Raw genomic sequence first — 15,507 nt, forward strand, 5'->3', positions numbered from 1 at the left:
TAATCTACAGTATATTGGTGGGGGACCAAAAAGAGTATAATAAAGAATAGAGGGGAATTGGAAGTGGGGTTGGGAATGCACACTGTGCACACTAATAAGCAACCCAGCTGCTGAAAATGTTAATACACTAAAGATGTGTCCTGCGTGACATGGCGTGGCATACTGTATGCCACAAAAGACTACATGCCATGCAGTAAAATAGCATAAAATGCAGCATAAAATGCAGCATACTGTGGCATAGAAATTACTATTGGAGGGAAGTTGGGATCAATGTATTGAGTTGCTAAAAAATATTGAACCTGAATTGGTCTGTCTTAATTTAATACTGGGCATGTATCTTCTGGCCAATACTGATATGTAACTCATACACCAAATGATTGAATTATTTATTTATTCATGACAAAACACAGTTCAATACTGCTATATAGTGTAGTGAATTACAGCTTTCATTAGCCAATCAGCAGATGCACTGTGAGGTTTAGGAAAGGCGACATCTGCTGGACAGAAAGTTGTATTACATGCTCTGGCTTTTCCAGCCCTTCAGTATGTTACATTGCACCTTACTCATCAAAATAACTCTGGAGCTTGTAGTTTTTTAATCCAATTAATACATACAAAATTAGCCTAAATTATATTCACAGTTGTAGGCTTCTTTCATAAGCTTGTGAATGCTCAACAAATATTCAAAATAATACAATCACACAGCTGGACACTGCAATAATAAATATTGTGAAATGGCAAAAAATAATCAGGACTCGATCATAAATGTAAAAAATATTTTATATATCTTTAATTCAGTGTAGCCATTATAACAATAATTCTAACAAAAAATATTACACATAATAGTATCACTAAAACACTGCTAAATGTCCGATGTTTGTTAAATAATAAATTACAATTCAAAAAACATGAGTATTTTGCTTAAATCCGTTTGCTGATGGAATATTGCAAATTTGTAGACTGGTGCCGTCAGCTGTTTTATACTGTGTAGACTCCACACGTAGTGATCACTGGTAAATAGCAAAGTTACTTGTATAGGCAGCCCAATATTTAATAGAGATGTGCGCTGACCCCCGTGTTTTGATTTTGGTTTTGGTTTTGGATCTGGATCTACCCTGGATTTGGATCTGGATTGGTTTTGCCAAAACCTCACCTCCATGTTTTGTTTTTGTGTTTTGGTTTTGGATCTGGATTTTTTCCTTAAAAAAATCATAAAAAAAGCTACAATCACATAAAATGGGCCTGTTTTTGTTCTTACAGTATAGTTAACCTCAATAACATTTATTTCCAGTAATTTCCAATCAATTTTGACCATCTCACAATTGTATTTGTTTCATCTAGTTAAACCAAATTGTTGCATCCAGCTAGCTGGCTGACTAAGCTAAGTGACACAGTGGGCAGCACTAACATGTGGCAGTTCAGTTTCTAATTTCCAACATGGATACAGTGTGTTATACAGTGTGGGTTGGATACACCAATAGTGCACTTACTGTGACAGCAGTGTCGGCAGAGCGGGTTTGCTGATGGTGTCCTCCTCAGTACATGAATGGCAGTGCTGCGGTGCTGCCAGTGTCCTCAGTGAATTGTACCGGTGATGTCAACAGTGTGGGGGTGCCAGTTGTGTCTTTAGTGCAGGTTTGCTGGCTGTGTTTGCAGTGCAGGGTGCCAGCAGTGTCTTAGTGCAGGTTTGCTGGCTGTGTTATTAGTGCAGGGGTGCCAGCATTGTCTTAGTGCAGGTTTGCTGGCTGTGTTGGCATTGCGGGTGTGCCAGCAGTGTCTTTAATGCAGGTTTGCTGACTGGGTCAGCAGTGCAGGGGTGTTCTCAATGCAGGGTGACGGCGGTATGGGCAGAGCGGGGGTGCCAGTGGTGTCCTCATTGCAGGTTTGCTGAATGTGTCGGCAGTACAGAGGTGCTGGTGGTGTCCTCAGTGTGGGAGTGTTGGCAGTGTGAGGGTCTCTGACGGTGTCCTCAGTACGTTGGGCAGCAGTGCAGGAGTGTTGGCAGTGGTAGTGTCGGCAGCGGAGGATGCTACCAGTGGGGGTGCTGGCAGTGTCGGCAGCGGTGGATGATGGGTGCCATCTTATTTTCTTCTTTTGTGCTGTTTTCAATGGGCTTACTGCTGATTGGCTGAGAGCCGTGACAGACTGCTCTCTCAGCCAATCAGCATTAAGCCCACTGAAAACAAAACATCGCGACTCGACAGAGGGGTCACGAGAGTTTGCCTCAGGTAAGGGATCCAGGGCAGGCTGGGAGATCCAAGCTGCACTCGGATCACCCGAATCTCCCAAATTCAGGTGGGTTTGGATCTCTTAGATCCGAACCCGCTCATCACTAACATTTACACCATCCAGTATACAGTCTCTGTCCCAGAATGGTGATACCACGTCAGATGAATCTCTGTCCTGGAGGGATTTTCTTGCAGTTCATCTGAGGGCTGCCTTTAGTCTGTGGATCATAACTAGCTGCCAGTAGGTAATACATGATGTCTCACAGCAGCATGTCCAGAATCGTGATAATAAATAAAACAATCCTCAGATTGTTGGACACTCAGACATCAGTGAATTAGCTTCTCAACCATGGAGGTAGCAACTGGGGGATACTTCTTAAGAGTTTCGCTATGGGGATGTGGTAGATGCCAATAAATCTACAGTTAGCCCATTGCTGTTTCAGGCAGTCACTGATATTACATCTCCTTTACAGACATCAACACAGCATGTTTCAGACACTTGAGAACAGGACAGCGGTAGTGTGTCATGATATGGCTGACTTGCAGTGTACAGCTAAGAGACTTGAGAATGATAATTTCCACCTATGGAACAAATTAGATGATATTGAGAACCACTCCTGCAGAAACAATATAATGCTAGTTGGACTTCCTGATTCTATTAAAGTGCAAGCATTGGTGCACTGTGTCCTCAACACCTTACCCTCCATTCTAAATATATAGGAGGGATGTAAAGATTCAGTAGTAGAGCAAGTTCACAGAGTCAGCTCAACACCAAGATCTGCAGATGCACGTACAAGGTTTTACACTTTTTAGATGCATTAATTTTTTGCACAAGTTGGCCTTTTGCATGATGTCCAGAAAAATTAATACTATCACCTGGGAAGGTAAAATATTGCTCTGTGGAGCTAACAAGAGTGCATAAGGTGTTCTCCCCAAGATGTTCCCAGCTGGTGAATAAAAATAAATAAATTGCCATGATCTACCTGGCCAGGCTGCATCTCTTTGAAGGCGATTTCTTTAAAGACTTTACCTTTCCTGGTGATGCATACACATACCTCCATGAGGATCGAAAAGCAGGCTTCCTTGTCATATCTGAACATTTCTGAGTCATCTCTTAAATACTCTGTTACTTGCCATGGATACAATTACAGTAATTCTGGGTTCCTGAAAACTTTTCTTGTGAGTTTACTGGCTGAATCATCCCAATATTACTTATTTGTATGTTTCATTATCCATATGTTACCACAGCATAACTTATGATGTAGAATATTTTGTTCTAACTGTACTTTTGCATTTTGTTATAGGGCCTTTTTATGGGTGTTAGAGAGCATTACTTATGATCTCGCTGGGTTCATTTAGATCTGAGCTTGCTTAATTTCTCTCCACTAGGGTAACATATTTCTGCCGGACAGCATCATGGAGCTTTCCCCCAGAAATACATCATAGTTTTTCTGTTGCTAGTTATTGAATTATACCTGAAGTCCACATTTACACTGCTATGAGATTTCCCTAATATGGGACTTTTTTTCTGTTTCCGGTTATTTTTTGCCCCCTCCCTCCTCCGTCTTGTTTGACTTTTACCCTATTGTATTTACCTTACTCCCATTTGTCTTAGCATTCTTCTACCTCACCCCCCTCCTCCTAGGGGTATATTTACTAAAGTGTGGGTTTTTAAAAGTGTGTAGTTGTTGCCTATAGCAGCCAATCAGAGTCTAGTTTATTTTCTAGAAAGTGGTAGATAATGATAAATAGAATCTGATTGGGTGCTATGGGCAACAACTCCACTCCTGAAAACCCACACTTTAGTACATATACCCCATAGTGTGTTCCCAGCTTGTTTCCTTTCCTTCCTTACTTGATATTTTAATTTCTTTATTTTATGCTACCTCCATTGTCATGCTATTTTAATAATTATTAAAGGATATTCTTAAGACATGATGCCCACCTAGCAATCTTTCTATATCAGAGAATGTCAACTTAATTCCTTTGAAGACTTGCTCATTTATTCATATTTTATTTATGTACATGCAATGTAAAGATGGCATAGGTTACACCTCTGTATTAGCAATTAAAATTTAATCCCACAATATAATCCTAAATAAAAAGTATTTAAAAAAATGTGCCTATACAGTGCAAAAAGTAGCTGATTTACAGTAATTACCATTAGTAATTGATTCCTTACATGTCAAAAATGTCTAAAAGAGCTTTGCTAATCCAAAATAAATCTTTCTCAGAACTGAATATATTCTCTATTATGTATATGTCCCTCCTTGATTTGCATTAGGGTATAATTTTTCATTAAAGAAAATCACATTTGCTTGCCGAATCAGACACCTCAATCTGGTTTGCTTGAACTAACTCTAGTATGGCTTAATCTCTCCAGTTCTTACGCTTTACACAAAATGGGGTTATGAGATCTCATAAAGGAAACTGCATCAGTGAAGTGCCATCACATTTTTTTATCATTTAGCATGACCTTTGTTTTGGTTCGTTTTTTTGCCAGAAAATACACAATGGTTTATTTTCATGCACAAAGAAATTGTTAACTCATGAAATGTATGTTAAATGTCTTTGTATTAAATATTCTGGGACATACAAGAGTGCAAACATGCACTTTGACATTTGTTTTGTATTTTTTTCTGAAAGGGTGTTATTATATGTGAAATATTGAATTGTTTGTCACTTAGATGACTATTATGGGCTCTATTTATTAAAATTATTTTTACTAAAATAAAGTGAAAAAGGGTATTTTCACACGCTTTTCACATTATTTTTGTTTCACCTACAGTTACTATAGGGCAATTGGAGTAGAATTCATAAAATTCTACTCCAACCCCTAACTATCACTTATTTTTAGTAAGCAGATCGCATTTCCCATAATTGTAATGGGAAATGTGATCCGACCAAAGTTACTAAAAATAAATTGTAAAAAAATACAGGAGAAAGCCCTATGATAATAACGCTACCTGGAGGTGGCGTTATCCAGGGTCTCCCCCGGTTACCGGATGCTTGCCCTGCTCTAATGGGGAAAGCAAAGCTGTGAGCCAGCCCCAGTGATCAGCTGTGTGGTCTAAACAGACCACAAGCTGATACAGTGTACAAAAAAGTAAAAAAAAAATTAACTTACCTGACTCCAGGGACCGGTGGTCGGGGCTCTGGTGATGTCTCCCCTCCGGTCAGCTGGTCTCCCATGCTGCACTGCAGCCCGCTCATTAGGTGATTGGGTCCCAGTGCAGTATGGGATATCGATTTCACCTGACCGGAAGACATCACCGAAGCCCGGATCATGCAGGTAAGTGTAATTAAGGGAGAAGGGGGGTCGCGGGGGTCCACGATTGCAGGGGCGGGACTTAATGACTGGGGCGGGGCTTAGCACCAGGGGGTAGCAGCGGCGGCCATTTGGCGCATTCACGGGGCACTAGTAATGGTATTTTTTTGCCAAAATACCATCACTAGTGTGCGGATGGGATTCACAGGCACCGAGCTTTCTCGCAAGCTCTGTCCCTGCAAGGGATTTGTAGTAAATCCCTGTGATATTGCCTGAATTCAGTTGATAATATCACACTACAATCTGCATTACAAATGTGGATTGTAGTATATAGAGCCCTATGTGTCAGAGATTAAGTTAAGTAAATATGTGATCCAGAAACAGTAGCAGAGTTTCCTTTATAAAACTCTGCAGTACTACTTTACTTCTTTAATCTCTCTCAAAAACCAAAACAGAAATGTACCAAGAACATTTATTCATTAACTCCTTCACATACACAGTAAAATATAACTCCATGTAAATAAAGTACAATATCTTGAAAACATTTTTTTAAGGTTTAAAAATAGAAAAATAACTATATACCAAATGTAAATTGCATTCATTATTTTAACTGTATATTCTAATGTAAAGTACATGTTTATCACTCCAAAATGCTGAAGGGGTTCCATCTTAAAGGTTACCTAATGATAAATATACTTGTTCAATGACCTGCAATAATACTGTAGCTTTGAGACATTATACTGTAATCTTGGTTAACAAAATTAAGGCATTAAGGGATGGCTTTATTTTTATCTTCAGTGTGAAAACACTCATTTTCTGAAATGACTTGTAAAATCAAGATCCCAAGGGAGTTTTATGAAGCATACAGCATTACATACAGTGTTGACTTTTGCAGTTTACTCTTGACTGAAAAGCATGTTCTTTTGTCTACCCATTATATTTTAATTAATAAAATATTAAAGGAAATTGAGCCTTTTGGTTTACAGCAATTACATTATGGAAAAGGAAAGATGGTGCGCTGTAATTCAAATGTTTTCCAGTATGGGAACCAGCTGCTGACTGCTGACACCAGAGGGGTCTTGCACAAACCCTCACAAAAAAACACAATATGTAAAAGAGGTGTCTCCGCTAGTTTGAATACAAAATAACCCAAGACTGTATGATTATAAAAATGTATTAAACATATATTGGTTAAACATGTATAAGAGAACTGCTGTTCAAACTAAAAACATATACATACATTAAGCATTAATACACAGTATAAATTAGAGATGTGCGCTGACGCCATGTTTTGATTTTGGTTTTGGTTTTGGATCTGAATTTTTTTTAAAAATCAAAAAAACAGCTAAAATCACATAAATGGGCCTGTTTTTGTTCCTACAGTATAATTAACCTCAATAACATTTATTTCCAGTAATTTCCAATCAATTTTGACCACCTCACAATATTATTTGCTTTATCTAGTTAAGGCCAAAATGTTGCATCAAGCTAGCTGGCTGACTGAACTAATTGACACAGTGGGCGGCACTAACATGTGGCAGTTCAGTTTCTAATTTTCAACATGGATACAGTGGGTTATACAGTGTGGGTTGGATACACCACTAGTGCACTTACTGTGACAGCAGTGTCGGCAGAGCAGGGTTGCTGATGGTGTCCTCCACAGTACATGGAATGGCAATGCTGCGGTGCTGGCAGTGTCCTCAGTGAAGGGTACCAGTGATGTCGGCAGTGCGGGGGTGCCAGCTGTGTCTTTAGTGCAGGTTTTCTGGCTGTGTTGGCAGTGCAGGGGTGCCAGCGGTGTCTTAGTACAGGTTTGCTGGCTGTGTCAGCAATGCAGGGGTGCCAGCAGTGTCCTCATTGTAGGTTTGCTAACTGTGTCGGCAAACAAAGGGGTGTTCTCAATGCAGGGTGCAAGCGATGTCGGCAGAGCAGGGGTGCTGGTGGTGTCCTCAGTGCAGGTTTTCTGACTGTGTTGGTAGTGCAGGGGTGCTGGTGGTGTCCTCAGTGTGGGAGTGTTGGCACTATCGGCAGTGTGGGGGTCGCTGATGGTGTCCTCAGTACGTTGGGCAACAGTGCAGGAGTGTCAGCAGTGGTGGTGTTGGCAGCGGGGGATGCTGCCAGTGGGGGTCCTGTTGGTGTCGTCAGCGGGGGGTGACAGTGGTGGGGGATGATGGGTGCCATCTTTTTTTCTTCTTTTGTGCTGTTTTCAATGGGCTCTCTCAGCGTTAAGCCCGCTGAAAACATAACCTTGCGACTCAACAGAGGGGTTACGAGGGTTTGCCTCGGGTCAGGGATAAGGGCAGGCAGGGAGATCCGAGCAGGCAGGGGCAGGCAGGGAATCCAAATTTGGCTGGGTTTGGATCTCTTAGATCCAAACCCGCTCATCTCTAGTATAAATGTGCCTCCAATCAATATGACCTGTTGCAAAAATAACTAACACAATGTGTCAATGCGACACTTCAATAGAGTATTTGAGATCAGTGTAACATTCAATCCCCTCTATATACCTTATATGGAATAGATCACATATACATAAGGAAAATAGGCTTTAGATGTGAAACGATATATTGATATATAGTCACCATACGAGATTATTTGTGGAATGAGCCACATGTCCAATGCAAAAGCTCATGACATAAATGACTAATAGCAAAGCCATTTTCTTCCAAATAAACTCATATTACATCCAAGGTTGACTTTCACTGTGTACTTAATTAAAGTGATACAAAATTCAAGGTGTTATTTTTTCATATTTAAATTTTTAAATATCTCTACAAAGCATAAAACCATTTTCAGAACTGCACATATTTCTACTATACAATGGCACCTGATTCAGAGTTGTACGCTTTGCTGATATTTTTGCAGTTGAGCGATTATGCGTCTAAACTGCACTGCGTATGTGTCATAGTACATTACCATAGTTGCTCACATAGACTATTTACTCACAGTGTGATTGACAGCCAGGAAGCATTTGGATGAGATAAAGTGGAGTGGTGGCAAAGAACGCAGGTGTGTAGCAACCATTTTGGGGGCTTGTCACATCCTTGTCTAGAGATGCATTTTATCTATTTATTATTGTGATCTTGTTTATAGTTTAAACTTCCTGGAAAATAGAAAGTAAATCACTCTTCTGTTTCCACTCTCATAACTCCAATACAAGGTTATACTGCATTATTTTTTTTATTTTAATACCATTTTGTCAAGCCATAATATTTATTTTCACTGGAAATAGTTTTACATAAAAAAAAATAATGCATAATGTCATTCTACAGTATGTTCATTACATTTATTTATAGAACATTAATTTTTCTATGTGAATTTAATGAATAGATAAAGTTGGGTACACTCGTAAAGATTTTCTGTCCAATCATCCAACTAGTTGATTGGTTGGAATGAAAATCTGGTAACGTATTGGAGTAAATGATGATCAGCAATTTGCTCCTAAATGCCAGAAAACAGATGAAAATGGTCATCAGACAAGTTTATTAAATGTTTGATCAAAACAATTTGTTCAAACAAGAGTTTTTATAAATTTTCTGGTGTTTGGGGGCAAACTACTGATTGTCATTTGCTTTCGAACCTTACCAGATTTCCATTTCAACTAGTTGGATGGTTGGACGGAAAATCTTTAGGTGTGTACCCAGCCTAAGAGATATTTTTGTGACAATGAAATTCTTCTATGAAACTACCTGGAACACCCAATGTAACCATTAATATTCAGCTTTTTCAGATCGTGTGGTAAATGTAATTAGGAGATAGCTAAGTAACATTGTCCACTGCAATTCCTGGACTGAGTTAAAGTAAGTTAAGCAAATAATGGTTTAGTTAAAGTGACATCTCCACTTCTCTGTGCAGAGTGATGTGGAGTAAGTGCAATCAGAAGTCAGATTGAAATCTTGCCTTCAGGGCAAAATACAATACAATTTATACACAACATTTGCAGATCATTAATACAAAGGTGTACATATTTATATCACAATAAAAACAAATGATTTATAGAAACATAATGACAGGGAGTAACGGGGACTGGTAATGGATGGTGTAGAGGTGTATTTTGGGGGTGGGCAAATCCATGGAAAAGTACATTTAAAATTGTGGAGTAATCCCTTTAAGGGGTAAACAAGAGTTCAATATACAGATGTGTCCACATATATCTGTCCTCAATGCGCTAATAGTCGCGTCACACAAAGCGGGAGCTCTGTGTGCTTTGATAGCTTTGAGCATCTTTCATGTGACTTTTTACCTCCAAATTAATCTTATTAACACAGTGATGAAAGTAGTTAGCACAAGCAGCTTCTACTGATTAAAATGATATGTGGCATGCCTATATTCTCTGTGCATCTGTGGGAGTATCTAATATGTGAAAATGCTACAGTATGTTACAGTATCAGTGGCTGTAACATAGCATTTCACATGCAGTAGGCTCCCTACTAGATGGCAGACGTACTGTATATGGTAAATCAACAGAAAGTCTTTAAGCTCTAGAAGGAAAATTGTCATGATCTGGCTAAGGTGATTCTCTGCCACAGGATTAGAAGTCATGGTCCAGTTTGTGGAGGGAACAGGAGGTGAGTGGCCTGAATTAGTGACTTCTTCATCCACCAGTACCAGATGTTGGTATGACCTCTCTAAGTGGAATATGGGCTTAAGCTGCACCCAGCAAGCAGGTCATGGCCCTTTGGTCAGGTATCCGGCACAAGTGGGAAAATAAAAGATCATTATGACAGGGAAAGCACAGGAGACATATATTGGAGGTTTGTACTGAAGTGGTGTATTGAGTAAACAAATGCAGGCACAGGAGATAGCACTAGGGGATAGTACTTGGATAATGTACTGAGTACACACTCGATGGCTTCAGGCACAGAGTTGGCACTGGAAAATGATATTAGTAGATGGTACTTGAATGATGTACTAAGTACGCACACTATGGCTTTAGACGCAGCACTGACACAGGAGACTGGTATTATGAACTGGTATTTGGAAGTTGTACTAAGTATGCACAATGTGGCTTCAGATGCAGCACTAACACACGTGACTGGCATCATGAGATGGTACTAAGTACACATGCTGAGGATTCAGCCACAGAGCTTGCACAAGAGATGACTAACAGATTGTACTCAGAAGACATTCTGAGTACACACACCATGGAAAACACAAGGATCAAGTCATTAGAAGGAATGGAGCTTGGAACCTGGAACGCTGCAACAGCAAGTTTACACTGGAGGTGATGATATTGTACATGCAACTTCCTGTTGTTCAGAGCCTGGTTCTATACCCTAAGGTAGCAGTTCATTGGAGGACACTGTTAGCTGACCGCAACCAATGCTACCAATGGGTAAAGGGTTAGTCATGTGAAAACAGACTATCATTGCTACTGCCATGTTGGTTTCTGCAGAAACCACATCATGGAGCTAGCACATGGATGTCTTAGCAGACCCCAGGTATAACCCTCAGCGCATCACTTGTGCCTCACCTGACATCTGACTGATCTAAAGATCAGTGGATGCAAGCAATGAGATGAGTAACAAGTGATGCTAGGCCACAATCTGACACAAAATAATCTGGATCCTAATGTTGAAGATCCTCTGATCGAAGTCAGCAACTCCACTAATACATTTTGAAGAGAGAATTTCTTTGTCAAAATGTCTGGAAAGGTTGACAATATGCAGATGCATGCTTGTTATAGGATAGGATCATCATCATCATTGTTTATTTTAAAGGCTCCACAGATTCTGTAGTGATGCAGTCTTCTTACAATATGGCATACATGAATACAATAAATACAGCAGAGTTTCAAATACAAATAAAACCAGAGACATGAAAGCAATTAAACATAATAAACAATTAAGCATAATGCCACTCAATAGATTATAGATAGATAATTGATACATAGATAGATATTGTAAACTTTATAGTAAGATCCCACATGCCATTTCAATTAAATTAAAGTTGATCTTAGGTAAATATTGGGTTGATATCCCTGGAAAAAATGGGTTTCTTTTTATAGCAAACCCTACCACCTCCTCAAGATACAAAAAACACTCCCATCCCCTCAATAGAATCCTATTATTTTTGGTGTTGAGTCATATATCTCAAATTTGTATAGTTTTCAGATTCTATTACTTGTCTTCACATTGCCTTCCTATATCAAATACATTAACAAAATTTTAAAACTTATTATTGATAATAAGCAGAAAGATTTCTGTTTTTTTATCTTGAGGCTATGCATCTATAGACATGTAGTTTTTTTTATCTTGAGGGTATGCATCTATAGACACGTAGCTGATATAAAAGTAGTAAGTGAAGCAAAGAATTTGATGTGTGGCACAACAAACTATGTCAATGTCTTTTTTGGTAGCAGAAAGCTTTCTGATTGCAAAAGGCTTAAGTACAACTAAGGCTTACTGGTTACATATAGGAGGCATCTGGCCTTGAACACTTTCCATGCATGTTGTAACTGTAAACAAGAATTCATAGTCATTTTGTCTCCTCAGCAGCCGCGCTTTAAAACAAAACAAAGTTTTTGTACAAAATGAAACAAATAAAAATACAGGTAAGAGGGAGTTTGGCAGGATTACAGAATACAGGATATTCAAATATCATGTAAGTATGTGAATCACTGAAAGAACTATCTGGAACAGGATGATGGGTTGACATGACTATATCTGAGATTCTATTTGATTTTAAATTATTTTGGAGCACAATTATATTATTTCTCTTTATGGATATTACCTTAAATATGCAGGAATGCCATGGTTTTGCTAATTTTTATATATTTGAACAACTACATATTTTCGGTAACATGGTACTCTATGGATCCAAAAGTCAGTGTCCTAACCATGAATAAGAGAGAAATTTAAGTTCAAATGGCATTTATTATTCAACATAGTCTCCATTTACTTCAATACACTTCTCCAATCGATGCTCCAAACTCTTGATAGCATTCAAGAAAGATACTGGTGATTGGTCCTCAAAGCAGTTCTGTACAGCAATCATGACATCATCATCAGATGCAAATGTCTTCCCACGAGTGTGTACCTTGAGCTTGAGGGTACATCATCTTCATTTGCAAATATTTAATGATGACTTGAATTTCAGTTTTCTACATTTTGTTCCAGTAGTCTAAATTTTTTCCATTTTTAGTGAGTTCTTGTGCTTATTACTCAATATCTGCAAAAAATAAAAGAATTGTGCTGTATTTTTCCACAATGTTCTACTAAGACCTCTAGTACATACTGTACTTACATAAAATCGATATGGTGCAACATCTACTACTACTTCAGGACACAAAATTTTGGATCCACCCTCATATATACAGTATATATTAATTTGAATGTTGCTCTAGTCTCTATTGTATTGTTTATTCCACACCCTTATAATAATACTTTTTTATTATGTTTCAAAGTTTTCATGATTTAGCTTCTAAATCATAAGACTTATATCTAGACTTATATACCATTTTCTGAATGTCACACATTTTGTACAAGAAAATGTGATCACTACTGGGACCTACTGCCAAAATTGAGACTCCAAAAACTATTTGACCTTTAGGATCTTCAGCATAGAGAAACAATATCACTAAGAGAATGTTAATATGAAACTGTTCCAATGCAAAATCTTTTTCAAGACAGATTACATAGATGTTGTTAGCAGATAAAGGTCAGGGTTATTGGAACATCTTTTAACTCTTTTAACTCTAAATCGAGAGTTCTTTATTTACATCTAGAAATACATGCAACTTTATGAACTCTAAGCCTACTGAGGAAGACAGAACACGAGTTTAGTAAGATATTACGGAGTTTACTTACTAAATGGTGGCTTCTAAAAGATTATGCTTCCTTGCCTGCTTAAGCCTGACATTCAAAAGGGCAATGTATTTAATAGTAAAGCATTGAATGTAATTTTGGGGCTTAATCACAATGGGAAATGTCATCTTGTAAAAAATATACGTAAATAAACTCCTGTGACACCAACTGTCAAATAGAGAGAAGAAAGTATGATGGTCTGGGTCTCTTTTGCTACAGTAGATCCCAAATCAGCAATTTGCAAGAGTGACTTGCACCCTGTATCAAAGAGCTAGCATTGCTTTTTGCAGCACTATGTAAACCCTCTGGTCTACAGTATTTCTACTTCATCAAGGATTCATCCTAAATCAAGATAAATCAAAACATACCTCAAAGCTATATCCGAATGAGGAAAACAGCAAGATTGTAGTTAAAATCATGGGATAGACAGCACAGACTCCAGACTTATATCCCATCAAGCTGATTTGGGATGAAAGGTTGAAAGCAAAGCAACCTGTAAATTCAACACATTTGTAGGAACTTTTGCAACAGTGTTGGGAAGAACTCTTCTGGACACTGTTTGATTTCCATTGTAGAAAGAATGCCATTAGGATGTTCAGCTGTTAAATTGCAAAGCTGGTTACTTGCATGAGTAAATATTTGAATTACAATTTGTTAAAATGATTTTTTAATTTCAACTTTATCTCAAATTGTACATTGACACATAAAACTGTGTAAATTAAAAAATAAAACATGGGGGTGTTCTATAACTTTTGACTGTTATTGTACATCAGACCCACAATGTCAAAGAATGACATTTAATTTATACCTTCACTGCAGAGGATGAGTGGGGCACATATGTTATGTATCTGAATATTTGTAATGACAGCTGTGGAGTGATGCTTGAACTAGACTAGAACAAAAGACTGGAACTGGACTGGAACCTGTGGTAAACAGAAACTTGACAGTGTGCTAAACTGGATACAAACAATAGCTATATGCTGTAGAGTGGATGAGTCAGATTCAATTAAAACAATAGGAGGAACAGCTTGCAGAGGCCCAGCTGGCTGGAGATGCACAGATTACGGCATGGAGATATACAGACAGCAAACAAGAAAAGGCAAAAAGTTGCACAGTGGATGAGACAGACTCATATACAGCAGTAGAGTTGCAGGTTACTTAAGACCAGTAAAGAGGAGCACAGGTTCAGTCCTTGGAAAATAATCTAGGGAAAACAATCAGGTGCATGGTGAGGGGCAGGAATAAATAGTCTGTGAGGCTGATGCAGGTGATTAAACAGGTAAGCGACATTATCCTACATATGAGGAGAAAATGTCAGAATACGTCAGCAGCACCTCTAGTTGCACAGAGGTACTGCAGGCCAGATACCTAATAAAGGACAGATTTCTAACATAATCATTTGTCAATACCTTAAAACTGTGCATGACTAGTCCCTCTTGTCTTCCACAGCTACTGTAAGTTAATTTCTACCCACTGGTACTTCTCAACATTAGGGATTTCTGAGCATCAGTGAGGTCATCCTGGAGCATTGGCACACACAATGATTTTTGTGAGGTCATCCTGGAGCATTGGCACCAAAATGATTTTTGTGAGGCCATCCTGGAGCATTGGCACCAAAATGATTTTTTAATTTCTACTTTATCTCAAATTGTACATTGACACATAAAACTGTGTAAATTAAAAAATATTAAATGGGGGTGTTCTATAACTTTTGACTGTTATTGTACATCAGACCCAAGATGTCAAAGAATGACATTTAATTTATACCTTCACTGCAGAGGATGGCACACATGCATGGCACACATGCAAACCAATGTCAGTTTAAAGTAAAAAATAATTCCAAAGAATGAGAAAGAAAACTAAAGTCTCTCTATCTCACCAACCCTTACACCTACAGAAATGAGGGGCCCCTTGTTTTAAAGAGAGAATTCTTGTCTGGTGATCAGTGTTACCACCAGGCAAAACTCCCTGCACTACAGATAGATCAGTGAGTCCCCTGTATGGGGTAGCATTTATGTCCCCCATGTTGTGTCATTTAAAAGTGTCCCTGTTGCAATAGGTTGCCAAAGTTATATAATGGTAGGCCATTTTGAGCTACATTATTTTTCCTGACCATAGAAAATGCTTCAATCAAGACAGTTTAATTAAAATGAAAAAAAACAGCATTTTCATTTGAAGTGCAGATTGTTTTGACAAAACCTACTCA

Source organism: Taudactylus pleione, unplaced genomic scaffold, assembly GCF_031769625.1.
Source record: "Taudactylus pleione unplaced genomic scaffold, aTauple2 ptg000005l, whole genome shotgun sequence".
Lineage (NCBI taxonomy): Eukaryota > Metazoa > Chordata > Amphibia > Anura > Myobatrachidae > Taudactylus > Taudactylus pleione.